The 12782-nt window shown below is 43.3% G+C and overlaps 1 protein-coding gene across 1 annotated transcript in view; it reads right to left on the minus strand.

Moving 5' to 3' along the window:
• EBF2 (EBF transcription factor 2) overlaps positions 1–12782 on the minus strand; it is a 185788-nt gene that overhangs the window by 41776 nt on the left and 131230 nt on the right. The gene's annotated exons all lie outside the window — the stretch shown is intronic.

Here is a 12782-nt window from a genome sequence, read left to right on the forward strand (position 1 = left end):
TATGATAAAGTTTAATTCATAAATTAGGCACAGTAAGAACAATAACTGATAATAAGAGAACAATTATAACAATATATTTCAATAAAAGTTGTGTGCAAGTGGTTTCTGTCTCTCAAGATCTTACTGTATTGTACCTTGGGTAACTAAAGTAGGGGACAAAACTATGGACAAGGGGGGACCCACTGTATACCACCACCCACTCCCTACCCCCTACTCAATCATGATGAAAGTCATAGGTTTGGGGTGGTTTTGTAGATAAAATTCGCATGCATTGAAATGCCCAAATGTTAGCTCTACAGTTTACACAATATAGACTATTTCCATGTCCCCAAACAGTTATCTTGTGTCCCATCCTAGTTAATCCTAGCCCTACTACTACCAAAGCAACGCTGTTCAGATTTTTTTTTCCCTAAAGAGAGTTTTTAGATGGTATCCAAAAATACTAAAATTTTTATATATTTTTAATGTAATACATTTGGGGGAATGCCTAAATCTCATAAGTCTACAAATCATCTCATATAGTCTCATGCCACGGGCACAGTAGCATATGCAAAATTTTAGAGGGACATGAGTGAGTTTCAAGCATCCAAGCCAATGGAAACTCACTGAGCTTCTACTCCACATCAGGTATTATGGACAGGCCCTGAGGATTCAAAGGATAAACTCAAGGGAACGTCAGCTGCCATTTCAAAAAATTATCAATATAATTGTTCACTATTCAGGGGTGTAGCCTGTCTAGCTCTGGGTCTGTTTCCAATTGTGTCCATGTTAACGTGTTAGAATCTGGGAAAAGTCCTTCCAGAAAGTTCCTATCATGTGGCAGCAGCCATAAGACGGAAGCATCCATCTCTCTCTGCAAGGGCACCAAAGCACACGTCCTTATCAGAGCCATCTCAGCAAAGCACAAGATCATATCAGAGTCGAGGGTTAAGGCAGAGCCTCCCGGTGACAGGGTTGTTCACCCTCCAAAAATGGTAGCAGAAAGGGGAAAAGAAAAAGAACTCCAACCATTCTTAGAGATTGTGTGTGTGAATGCATTTTCCAAGACATGACTGTCATATCTGGGAAGGAGCAAAAAGCAAAACAACAAAATCAGGAGGATATTTTTGGCTTTAATTGTTAATCAGCTGTGGTAGGCATGGTGGGGCAAACCCAGGAAGTCTGAGAATTATGTGGATGGAAAGAGCCTCCTCTCCGAGGCTGCTCTAATTCATTCCACAAGCTCCTTGTCATTCTGTCCATTAATACTCCTCATGCATTCCTGCCACAAAATATAGGGCTTTCTCGAGCCAGCTGATTTCATCATTGTCCGTTTGGGTGGAGTGAGACTCAGTTCCAAAGTGAACATTTCCCGAATGACATACCCCTGATGGTTCAGATGCACTTCATTATTTTCTATTAACAATGGAAATAAATTTTAATCTCTCCCTGGCTCGAGCTGGCCTCTCATGACAGCAAGGGAATTAACCTGAATTATTTCAGCGTCTGCAAAATTTATTACAAGATTTTAAATTATGTCCAAATGTATATATGCGTGTGCATGTATACATATAGATATGAGGCAAGTTCCAAGATTTAATATTCCAAGTATCTTAGACAGTGAGGTAGCTAGAAGAGCCTGCCAATTAAAGTGAGTTTGCAAAACGTAATGGATTCAATTCACAAACTCTGCAACATAAACTCAAGACGTATTTGGTGGTTGTTCCCATACATGAAGAGACACACTTAAATACTGAATTTACATGCCTTTCCTCTACTTCTGGAGAAATAAACTATGTTATGCAGGTGAAAATATATTTGGTAGAGTCAAAGCTTCAAATTTAACTTCCTTCACTGTTTTCTGATGAACGATGACAACACTGATATTATTCTATTCGGAGAAGTTAAAATTTCTGAATGTTTTAAGACTAAAGGAAGTGGAATGTGCATTCCAACATCATCACACTCCCAGGCCTTCCCCTTCCACAAGCCAACTTCTTTCCCCTAGTGAGTATTTCCTGGGTCATGAAGGCTGACCCTTTCCATCTGGAATCAATCAGTCAACCCCTGACAACTTCCTGAAACACCTCACTCCATTTCCTGTTCTCTCCCCCTTCCCGCTTTCCCCCTGGTTTGCTTCACTCTTCAAAACTGCAGGCCACAGCAGCTTGATGTTAGAGGGTCAGGCACAGTTAGACTCCAAAACACTACACAAGGACACCTTTGACCTTCAAAAATCTTTACATCTTAGCTAAACAAATCAAGGTCAACATTTCTTACCATTACCTTGTTAACTATTTGTGTGCATCTTTGCCAACGGTCTTCTAATCATATAACCATCAATACTACTTGTTCTCCTAAGATCAGAAAGTGATCTGCTTTAAAAGTAGCAAATTTAAGATGGATAAAAGGTGCCATGCAGTGGTGCCTTGAACTAAAAATTGCCAGCATTATAACAAACACATGGAGAATATTCCATACGAAAGAACTTCTCTGCCCCATCAACAACTCTCATCACCTAGACTTGTTACCTTCTCTTTTCTAAGGCTGTCAGACTCTCTTGGCACTGCCAGTCTGCTGGCACAGCCCTAAAGAATGCCAATTAAGAATACAGATGTCCACAATTTGTGTGGGATGGACCCCCAGTTTCTGCCGCTGACACCGGTGACAGTTTTCATTTATTTCTCAGAGTTGATATATCTGTATTTCAGCTCAAAGCTGTGATAGGAAAGCCTTTACTTCTGAAAACTAAGTCATGGTCGATGATAGCTCTCCTCCCCTGATTACATTTGAATTCAATGCAAAAGCAACAACCAGTTTATTTATGACAAGGTACCTTAGAGCCAAGGTTCCAAGAAAGAGAAGTCAGGATCGACTGAAATGGCTTGCATTTTTTTTTTTTAAGCGAAAATGTGGTTTGCACTTTTCATCATTTTTTATTTTGCTTTGATGGGGTCTCTAATCTTTGGTGAGGCCAGCTCAGTAAACACAGATGAAGTGGTAGGTTTCATTTTGAATCATTTCATTATACGGCAGCGTTCGTTGGTTATACAGACATAGAGACGTGAATAAAAAGTCTGCATCTCCCCTTGAAAAACACAAGGAAGTTTTTAAGCATGAAATCTACAAATATGTTAGCCGGTCTTCTAAAAGGACTCATGACATGGACTGGGCTTTCCCCAGTTCTATTTTTCTTCCTCATTACCCCAAAGTTCTCCCACGTCCCTCACGCCAATAATTTATACAAAGCAGGAGCTGAGTTGTAAAGAACTCTTTCCTGCTCATAAAAGGCCACTATGGGAGTTACCCTTCAGGTGGACACATCTGTTAATCTGCCTGTACAGCTAATTTTCCAGCAGGGGAGCTGTTTCTTTGGTATCAGAAAATGACAGCATGTGGCATAGACACTTTTACCAAACGCACTTATTCCTACCCCTTGGGTTATTTTTACACCTCATTGTAAAATGCCCTTGGCTTTTTGGAACATCACAGTTTGGGGGGTTTCATTTTTAATTTTTTTTATGTTTATCCTTCTCAAAGCTCTAGCTGCATGATTTAGACGAGTTACACAAGTCAGAGGAATGGTCAACTTGGGCTCTAGCCCGGCTATCCGTTTCCAGCTCACAACCAGGTGTTCCTGCAAAGACCTTAAGTCTCAAACAAGGAAGCTAAGAAGAAAAAGAGAAGTCAAAATGAAAAATGTGTGGAATGACCAAATGATCTGCTCCTTGAAACAGACGACAATTCCAGTGTCTGCAGTCACTAGAGAATAATTGCACCGGTTAGAAACCTCCCCATATGGACCAGAGCTCTTGCTTTGAAAACATACCAAATTCTGTCATTAGTCAGACACAGTTCCCCACCGTTTCGAAGAGGGTCGTGCACCCCCCGGCTGAATGTGGGGCCTTCGGTCGTCTAATCTCAGTAAAGCCATAATACGTAGCATTTATAGCACACTTGACGTTGAAGACTCTGATACCGTACTTATGAACATGCGTACACCCCGCTAAATAAAATGGTCTTGAAAATTCCTGTTATTCTGCCAAGTATGGAAAAAAATTCTTTATGACATTTTACATCTGGAAATGGAATTAAATTCATGATGTGCTTTTCCCTTATAACTGTTCGGTTGCTCTATATGTTATTTCAGCTTTACCAAAGCATAACTGTTATGTGGGATTTTATTTTCCACCTGTGGAAGGAGGAAAGGGACATGGAGACCATTAAAGGGACAGAGAATAATCGAGACAGACTTGTTGGCTATGGTAGGCAACCAAGCTGGGAGTCCCCCTATTATGAGAAGAAATACACACACACGTTGGGTTTTTATACACCCACTAATTCTCATAATTGGCAAGGTGAATCTAAGGGAACTATTCTGTCTAAGCCTCCATGAATTCAACCCAGGCTAACAACAAACAAATCAGCCACTGCAATTGGTTTCGCCCTACCACTTTATTCTTGGCACGTATCCTATTTTCAAGGCAGATTTAAAGCCCAGATTCTTCTTTCTTACTGGACTCCAGAGTCCTCAAAATTACCTTTAAACACCTACCCCACAAGCATGGGTTTTGTCTTTAAAAAAAAAAAAAAAAAGGAATTCCCAGAATTCTTATCGATGACTGTTGTTTCATACTCCCTAAGGCTAAATTTTCTGTTAAGTATCGAGTCCAGACAGGAGAACGCAGAGTGGACTGCCACGGAGACAGGTGTGGGGCGTTCTGGATTGTTCACGCCGAGGGAGTGGGGACTGTGGGGTTAAGGATATAACTCCCGAGAAAATACTTTCTTAAACAGCCAGACAGCGCTGTGTTTCCACCAGTCGTCCCAGGCACTGTGCCACATGCCGTGGAAGCTTCCAGAAAACAGTGTCCCCACCTCAAGGAGCTCACCACGCAGTTGATGACGCATAACAAACTCAGACATAACCTAAAATAGTACCATATCGCAATATGTCACTGGGGACTCCGCTGTGTGGCCATTGTATATGCTAGGGCCCAAGGATGACAAGAGTCGGCCTGAACAGAAGCAGACACAGTTTCATTAAGGAAGTAGGATTTGAGAGAGGCCTTGAAGAACTGAAAAACATCAAGTTATACAACTCGGAGGTACTGAGATGATGATTCTGGATTCTAAAAAATTTTTAAAAAGAAAAAATTTTTAAAAAATTCTAATCAGCACGAGTGGAGTAGTACACTCAAGAGCTTTCCAGCTGGTGTGTTTTGGCGAATTTGTCCTTAAGGTGAACACCTTTATGAGTTTGCTTTTAAATATCGAGTTGAAAATGTATGGAAATCAAGGGGCCGTTTTTGAAAAACAGGATTTTCATGTCATGGAGGAGCCTGAAGATCTTTCGTCTGCTCCACAATGCTCTGTGTCCCTCCATCTTGAAGGACATAGACACCTGAAACTTCCACCCCGCCTCATTTTATTCCACTGAATCCATCGCTTGTCCCTTCTAAAACGTGTGCCAAGTGGGCTGGTTGTGGTCAAGGAGCCGTATTTTACTAGCAAAAGCTTTGAGAGCCACAGGTGACCCTGACATATTTGACGCAGTTCTTTGGCTTGGCCAATCTCTTCCACCAAACTCTAGCCCCAGGGCACCACCACCCTCCTCCAATCACCTGTGCTCCGTCAAAACTCAGAAGCAGGCCAGGCAAGGTGGCTCATACCTGTAATCCTAGCACTCTGGGAGGCCAAGGCGGGCAGATCACTCAAGGTCAGGAGTTCGAGACCAGCCTGACCAAGAGCGAGACCCCGTCTCTACTAAAAATAGAAAGAAATTAATTGGCCAACTAAAAATACATAGAAAAAATTAGCCGAGCATGGTGGCAAGCCCCCGAAGTCCCAGCTACACGGGAGGCTGAGGCAGGAGGATGGCTTGAGCCCAGGAGTTTGAGGTTGCTGTGAGCTAGGCTGATGCCACGGCACTCTAGCCCAGGCAACAGAGTGAGACTCTGTCTCCAAAAACAAAAACTTGGGAGCTCAAAGGGCCGGGAAGCAGCTGAGGAACCACACACTCTTACTGCAGAAATAAGCAAGCTCTGCTTTGCAGGAAGTCCTGCATCTGACTGCTCCAGAATGGGTTCCGGTGTAGGTTTCAGTGAACACATTCCAGTCCCCCAAAATAATTGAGCATTTAGATTTCGTTTCCAGGTAACTGAAGTCTGACCTATTCTTTCCCGAAAGTTATTTAAGCAACTACCTGTTTTCATGCCCCTCTCTTCTCTCTCACAAACAACTCAAACCATGTTCCCCAGGTGAGTTAGTCAAAATCTGTATCACCCCTATTCCTGTCGCCATTCAAGACACAGAAGGTCAGGGGTCAGGGGTCAAAGTGGCAGAAGGTTGCAATGCCAGAGAAAAGCTAGAAGCAGCCCCAGAAAGCCCTCCTCGTGCTTAAAGCATCAGAACAAGTGAAAGATCCTCTGACCCTCGGAGTTTTGTGTTTTTTTTTTCCTGACTCCAAATAGATAATTATGATTTCTTAACTTGCACTCTCTGGTTTGTTTTGCCACCAGATAATGGACTCACCTGTTGATCAGAGAGGCCAGAAGTCGAGTGATTTTCATTACGTGCTTTACGAGCGCGGCTCGGTAGCACCGCACATTTCAGACGGGGACGAGCGCCCCGAGCAGCTGGAGTGGCTCTCGAACGGGGAGGGGACTTGAACTGAAGAAACCTGCAGGCAGCTGGAGCTGTACTAACTTTTACCATTTGGAGTTAATTTAAACTCTCGTTTCCCTCTTCCACGGGTGTGAGAGAAACATTCAACATTTTTTTATTTAAGGAAAATAGATGGTGGTGCCATTAAAAAGTTTTATATAAGAGCCGGGGGTTTAAAAATCATAAGGGGGTGCTGGCTGGGTGTTGGCCCCGTTCCAAGACGTGAGTAGCCGTGCCCTTTGCTCTCGCGCCACTTAGTGACACCGCCTGTCGGTGCGTGCCCAGCTGCGTGGACTGGGTGTCTTTGTCAGGGACATTCATTTCCCCTTCGCTCTTGTGCAGTGGCTGCGTCCCGCATGTCGCAGTGACAGGCACTCGGCCTCTCCCGAGAGCCAGCTACCCCGTGCATGTCAGTCCGTCCCAACACGGTCTCAACCTGCCTTCCTTCTGATCAGATCCTTGTGCCTTCAGCTCCCTTCTCTCCTGCACCGTGCCTCGATGGACAGGCCACGTGGTGTCCCCACAAGCTCCAGTCCCTTCCCTGATCTCTTTCAAATCCCCATCCAGGTGCCCTTCCAGCAGGCCCATCCTGGGCTTGTGTGCAACCTGGAGCCAGCCCAGCACCAACGCCTCTCCCAGCCCGGCCCCTGGAATGACTTTCCGTTCACCAGACACACACATGTCCTTCCGTACCTGCCGACGTCATATCCGGGGATGGGACCACCTGCGCATGTATCTCAGTCCTCTCCCCAGCATCACTGTGTAAATAAAAAATGGGCCGGGAATGGTGGCTCACGTTTGTAATCCTAACAATTCTCAAAGGCTGAGGCCAGAGACTCGCTTAAGGCCAGGAGTGAGAGACTCCCATCCTCTACTAAAAGTAGAAAAATTAGCTGGATGTCATGGCATGCACCTGTAGTCCCAGCTACTTGGGAGGCTGAGGCAGGAGGATCGCTGGAGCCCAGGAGTTTGAGGTTGCAGTGAGCTGTGATGATGCCACTGCACTCCAACCTGGGTGACAGAGCAAGACTCTGTCTCAAAAAAACAAAACAAAAAAAAAACCCCGATGATTTTGGTGGACCTAATCTATAAAGGAAGTGATTTAGGGGGTGAATTTGAGACACCCATGAGTCTCATAGAAAAGTTCAGCAAATGGCGGTGAGAATGTTTATTCTAACTACACGCAAATGCTAAGTTGGAAAGGAGGAGTTCATTAAAAAGGGTTTTGGGGTTGGAGATGCATCAAGGCATCGGGGCTACCAACTCCCGAATGCTAAGTCTGAATGACCTAATGCACAAGCCCGTGCTTCCTGCAGGACGGAAAACACCCCAGCCTGCTACCACAATCATGTCTTTTTAAAATAAAATCCTTTGGAGGCAGAGGGTAGAAACCTGGCACCCAGGCCTCTAAGCTCCCCAACCTCAAGTAAAAGATCCACCGACATTTGTGTCCTGTTGTAGAGGCTGGTGCGGGAAGCTGTGCAAGCTATCTGCAAGGGTGTCTACACTTGCTATTACTACCACAGTGGGCATCGCCTCGCGGCACACCACCCGCACCTGACCACACTGCTGAGTTCCGGCAGGACCCACAAACACAACTGGCACTGGGCAGGGGACTGTCCCGGCTCCCAGGACAGTCACTTGGAGACCACAGAGCAGCAGATCTAAGCTATGCAAACGGCTCGTTTTAGTTTGTGTATCTCCCCACTGGGATGAATGGAAGCCCCTCGAGGGCAGGAATGTTATCTGATTTGCTCCCTGCTGTATCTCCTGCACCTCGGATAGTGGCGTAGTGGCGGGCGTGGAATGTCCAATGGACACGTGCATCTGCGTTCTCCCTGTGCCCTGGAGCAGACCCAGCCAGTGAATGAGCAATAATAATTCTGTTAATAATAATCCTGTTTTTTTTAGAAAATCTGAATGTGGCGAATGACAGTGTGCCTAGCTGCCTTTTTCTGGCTTGATTTTCTTCGCATTTTACAACCGCCTGCTCTCCACCCACAATGCAGAGAAATAAAGAATGGGGTTCATTATGTCTTAACTGGCCTGTCAGCTGAAACTAGACATAAATTTCTTTCCCTCTCCTTCATTGAGCTGTTAATCTGGGTGTTTCACCTAATTGTTCCATTTTAAGGAGGGCAGAAGTGGTTTTGTGCATGCACAATTCATGCATTTAGATACTTTGGGAGTTCTGGAAATCATAACGTTTTCTTCCTTCTCTTTTTCTTCTTCCTCTCTCTTACAAATTTATTTAATAACAGTTTACGGAGCCCTATGGAGTACTGATATTGTGCTAGACATTGGAGAGAAATAAAAAAAATAAATAAAACATACCAATTACCCTCAAGCAGCACAGAGTCTATTGGAGAGACAAGAACTGCAAGACGCTGTGACAAGTGGCAGAGTAGAGGCGGGGGGGGGGGGCAGAGTGCATTGGCACAGACGAAGGAGCCAACAGCTCTGCTTGGAAAAAGTCAGAAAATGCATCACCAAGGAAGTGACACTCAGGTGTGGTCTTTAGTATGAGAAAGTGTCCCAATTTGGAGAGGGGTGAAGGGTGCCCAGGCAGAGGGGCGAGCATGTGGAAATGGCCCAAGATGGAATGGAAATCAGTGACGGGTGCGTGGTGGGAGTTGGGCAGGTGGGGGCTCCGGGAGATAGGTGTGACCGACGATTTGCTAGTATGGAGATACTGAGCTTTTAAAATCTGAGCTCTGTGTCCACAGATAGCAGATATTCAACGACATGTTTTAAAAGATAACTCTGGCACCGGTGGTGGGATGGGTTAGACAAGGAAGGAGTAGAAGTAGGAGCCCAGTGCAGCTTCTCAGGAGAGAGGGATGGACTTAGCAGACACTTAGGAGGCGGCAGCGATGCTCTGACAATGAAAGAGGAGGGAATGAATCAGGGAACAAGTACCGACTTCTGTTTTGAACATGTGCTCATTAGTCATCCGAGGGAAGATGCCCAGGAGGGAGGCAGAGCTATGTGTCTGCAGCTCCAGAGAAAGGTGAAGTCTGAGGCCACGGATCCAGGAATCATCCCAGAACAGATGGCACTTAGAGCCGAGAGAGCATCAGAAACGTTCTAAGTGGACAGACCCCCGTCGCTCGGGGTTAATTCACATTACAGATGCCTATCGGTGCTAGATGAATTTCATTTATTTTGATTAGGGATCCACGGAAGCTTAAGAGATGTTTCAAGAGCTTTGGGGACCCCTGAAATTTTAATTAAAACTTTGTTTAAATGTAGTCCTTTTTGTCAGGACAAAGACTACAGCTTTTACCAGATTCATAAAGGGGTCTGGGCCAAAAGGGGGTTAAAACCCACCGTGTTTCAGAAGTATTTTTCATGTCCTAATTCAGTTCAGGACTTGAAGTGAATTAAAGAGAGGGTTGGTTCAGGCTTGGAAACAAGTTTGATATCACAATTTTGTTCTCATTAGATCACTTTTAGAAAAATAGCCCAGGTTCTACCAGTGTTTTAGGGATGGGGAAGGAGGAAAGATGAAAGAGTTTGGTTGAGTTCACAAATTGGTTAGGAACGTTTCATATTTCTATCCCATTCATGGTAAATTCTCACAAGAGAATCCTTCATAGTAAATCTATGTTTGATCGTGTAATAAAAGCAGAGAATTGAAGAAATTATCCATATGGTTTAAAATGATTACCTCTGTCATTCGGAATGAGAAATACATTCCAGAGTTCCTGAAAGTCGCCATGCCTTCAGATGGGTCTTGCCCACCATGATTACATACTAGCTCTGGTCTTGTTTCATATTTGGAACCTGATCTAAGTTTCTTAATGGACCATGAGGGCACACAGCCAAGCCCATCTTCATAGTAGCCTTCTCCACGTGAGAGAGTTTTCACTGAAGGTGAAAGCAATATTCTTAAGAGAGTCTATGTATAGTATAAAAATTTCCAGGACACTATCAAGAAAGTGAAAAGACTTGTAACCACACCTAAACAGATTTAAAATAATAGAAAGAAAGTGAAAAGATAACCCATGGAACAGGAGAAAATATTTGCCAATCACATATCTGATAAGGTGTCTATAACCTGAATATATAAAGAGCTCTTATAACTCAACAATAAAAAGACTAGTCATTCAATTTAAAAATGGGCAAAGGCCTTGAATAGACATTTCTCCAAAGAGATACAAATGAGCAGTAGGTCCATGAAAAGATGTTCAACATTCATTAGTCATTGGGGATCAACACATCAAAACCACAATGAGATACCTCTTCACACCCATAGGATGGCTAGAATTTTTTTTTTAATGGAAAAAAGTAAGTGTTGGCAAGGAATTAGAGACATTGATACCTTCATACATTACTGGTGGGAATGTAAAATGGTGCAGCCACTGTGGAAAACAGTTTGGAAGGTCCTCAAAATGTTAAAGAAAGAGTTACCATATAACCTAGAAATTCCACTCTCAGGTGTACTACTCTAGAGAATTAAAAACATAAGTTCACAAAAAAAACTTGTACATGATTATTAACAGTAGTATTATTTATAACAGCCAAAATGTAGAAACAACTCCAGTGTTCATTAACTGAATAATGAATAAACAAAATGCCATATATCCACACAATGGAGTATTATGCAGCCATGAAAAGGAATGAAGTCTTGATATATGCTACAACATAGATGAACCTTGAAAACATTATGCTAAGTGAAAGAAACCAGACACAAAAGGCCACATATTGTATGATTCCATTTATATAAAATTTCCAGAGTAGATAAACCCAAGTAGATTAGTGGTTACCGGCAGCTGGGGAGAAACAGGAATTTGGACATATGGGGTTTCTTCTTGGGCTGATGGAAATGTTCTGGAATTATATAGGGGTTAGGATTGCACAACACTGTGACTATACTAAAAGCCACTGAATTGTACACTTTACAATGGTTAAAATGATAAATTGTATGTTATATGAATTTTATCTCAATAAAAAATGTAAAAAAAAAATTATCAGTTGACCAGAGAAATAAGACAATCATAGAATCCACAAACTTTAAAAATATAAATATTTTCCCTTGTCTTTGCAAAAGTCAAATACTTTCACATAGAATGAGAACTCCATAACTCTTTGAGATCAACAATATTTATTCTAAGCCAGTTAAATACTCAGGCACAATAAAAGTTGTAGTAAATAACTGAAGAAGGGCAGGGAGTATTAGCATGCGCTAGCTTTATGAAGGTACTTCTAAAAGTTGGGAGAAATAAAATGACGAGGCATTCTATCAGACAACACTTCCCATTTACACGAAAATTTAAAACTCTCTGGATGTGGTGGCAGAGAACAGGAAGGGATGAGAATCCAACCCGCCCACTTCTTTGCCCTGCCTCTGTTTCTTCTGGAAATGAAGCTGAGCTTCGGTCTTGCAGGCCCCTTTGGAATTCTTTTGAATTTCACTTTTCTTTGGACTGAAATTATTTACATTTCTATTTGGAATAAATACTGAATACAGTGAACAGTGAACTTCCATTGTGCGGGACCTTCCTGTTTGACCCCAAGAAGGCTGATTTTATTTGTCTTCCTACCACGCAGTAGGGGAAGAATCTACCTGAGAGAGAGGAGGGCTTCAACTTTTTAAGGGAGGCTGGTAAGAGTGTTAAATATTGTTAAAAAAATGTCCTGATCATAGCAAGACTATTTGATAACAATGATGGGGTTAAAAAAAAAATTTTTTTTTTTCAAAGTAACTCTCACTGGCCTTGCATGTGCCCATCTCCCTATTAACTCTTGAGTGACTCTGCTCTTGGACATTTGTCTATGGCCAAACCACAGGCGCTGCCTAAGACACCGACAGGACCAGCTACGTGATTTGCGGAGGCCAGTGCAAAATGAAACATACATGCTCCTTGTTCTGCAATTATTAAGACTTTCAGGAAGGCAAGAGCGAGGCATAAAGCGTGAAGCTGCTGCACACGCCACACGCCACACCCAGGGCGTGGTGGGAAGAGTTTGATCAAACGAGTCCTTCCAGCTCCCGGCTCCTGGCTGCACCCACCTCGTGCTGCAATTAGGGGCAAGTTACTTAACCTTCCAGAACCCCACTTCCCTCACTCGAAACTCAAGGCTAATAATCCCCATCTCTCGAGTTGCTGCGGGGATTTTTTCCAAATCTCAAG

Source organism: Microcebus murinus, chromosome 24 (assembly GCF_040939455.1).
Source record: "Microcebus murinus isolate Inina chromosome 24, M.murinus_Inina_mat1.0, whole genome shotgun sequence".
Classification (NCBI taxonomy): Eukaryota; Metazoa; Chordata; class Mammalia; order Primates; family Cheirogaleidae; genus Microcebus; species Microcebus murinus.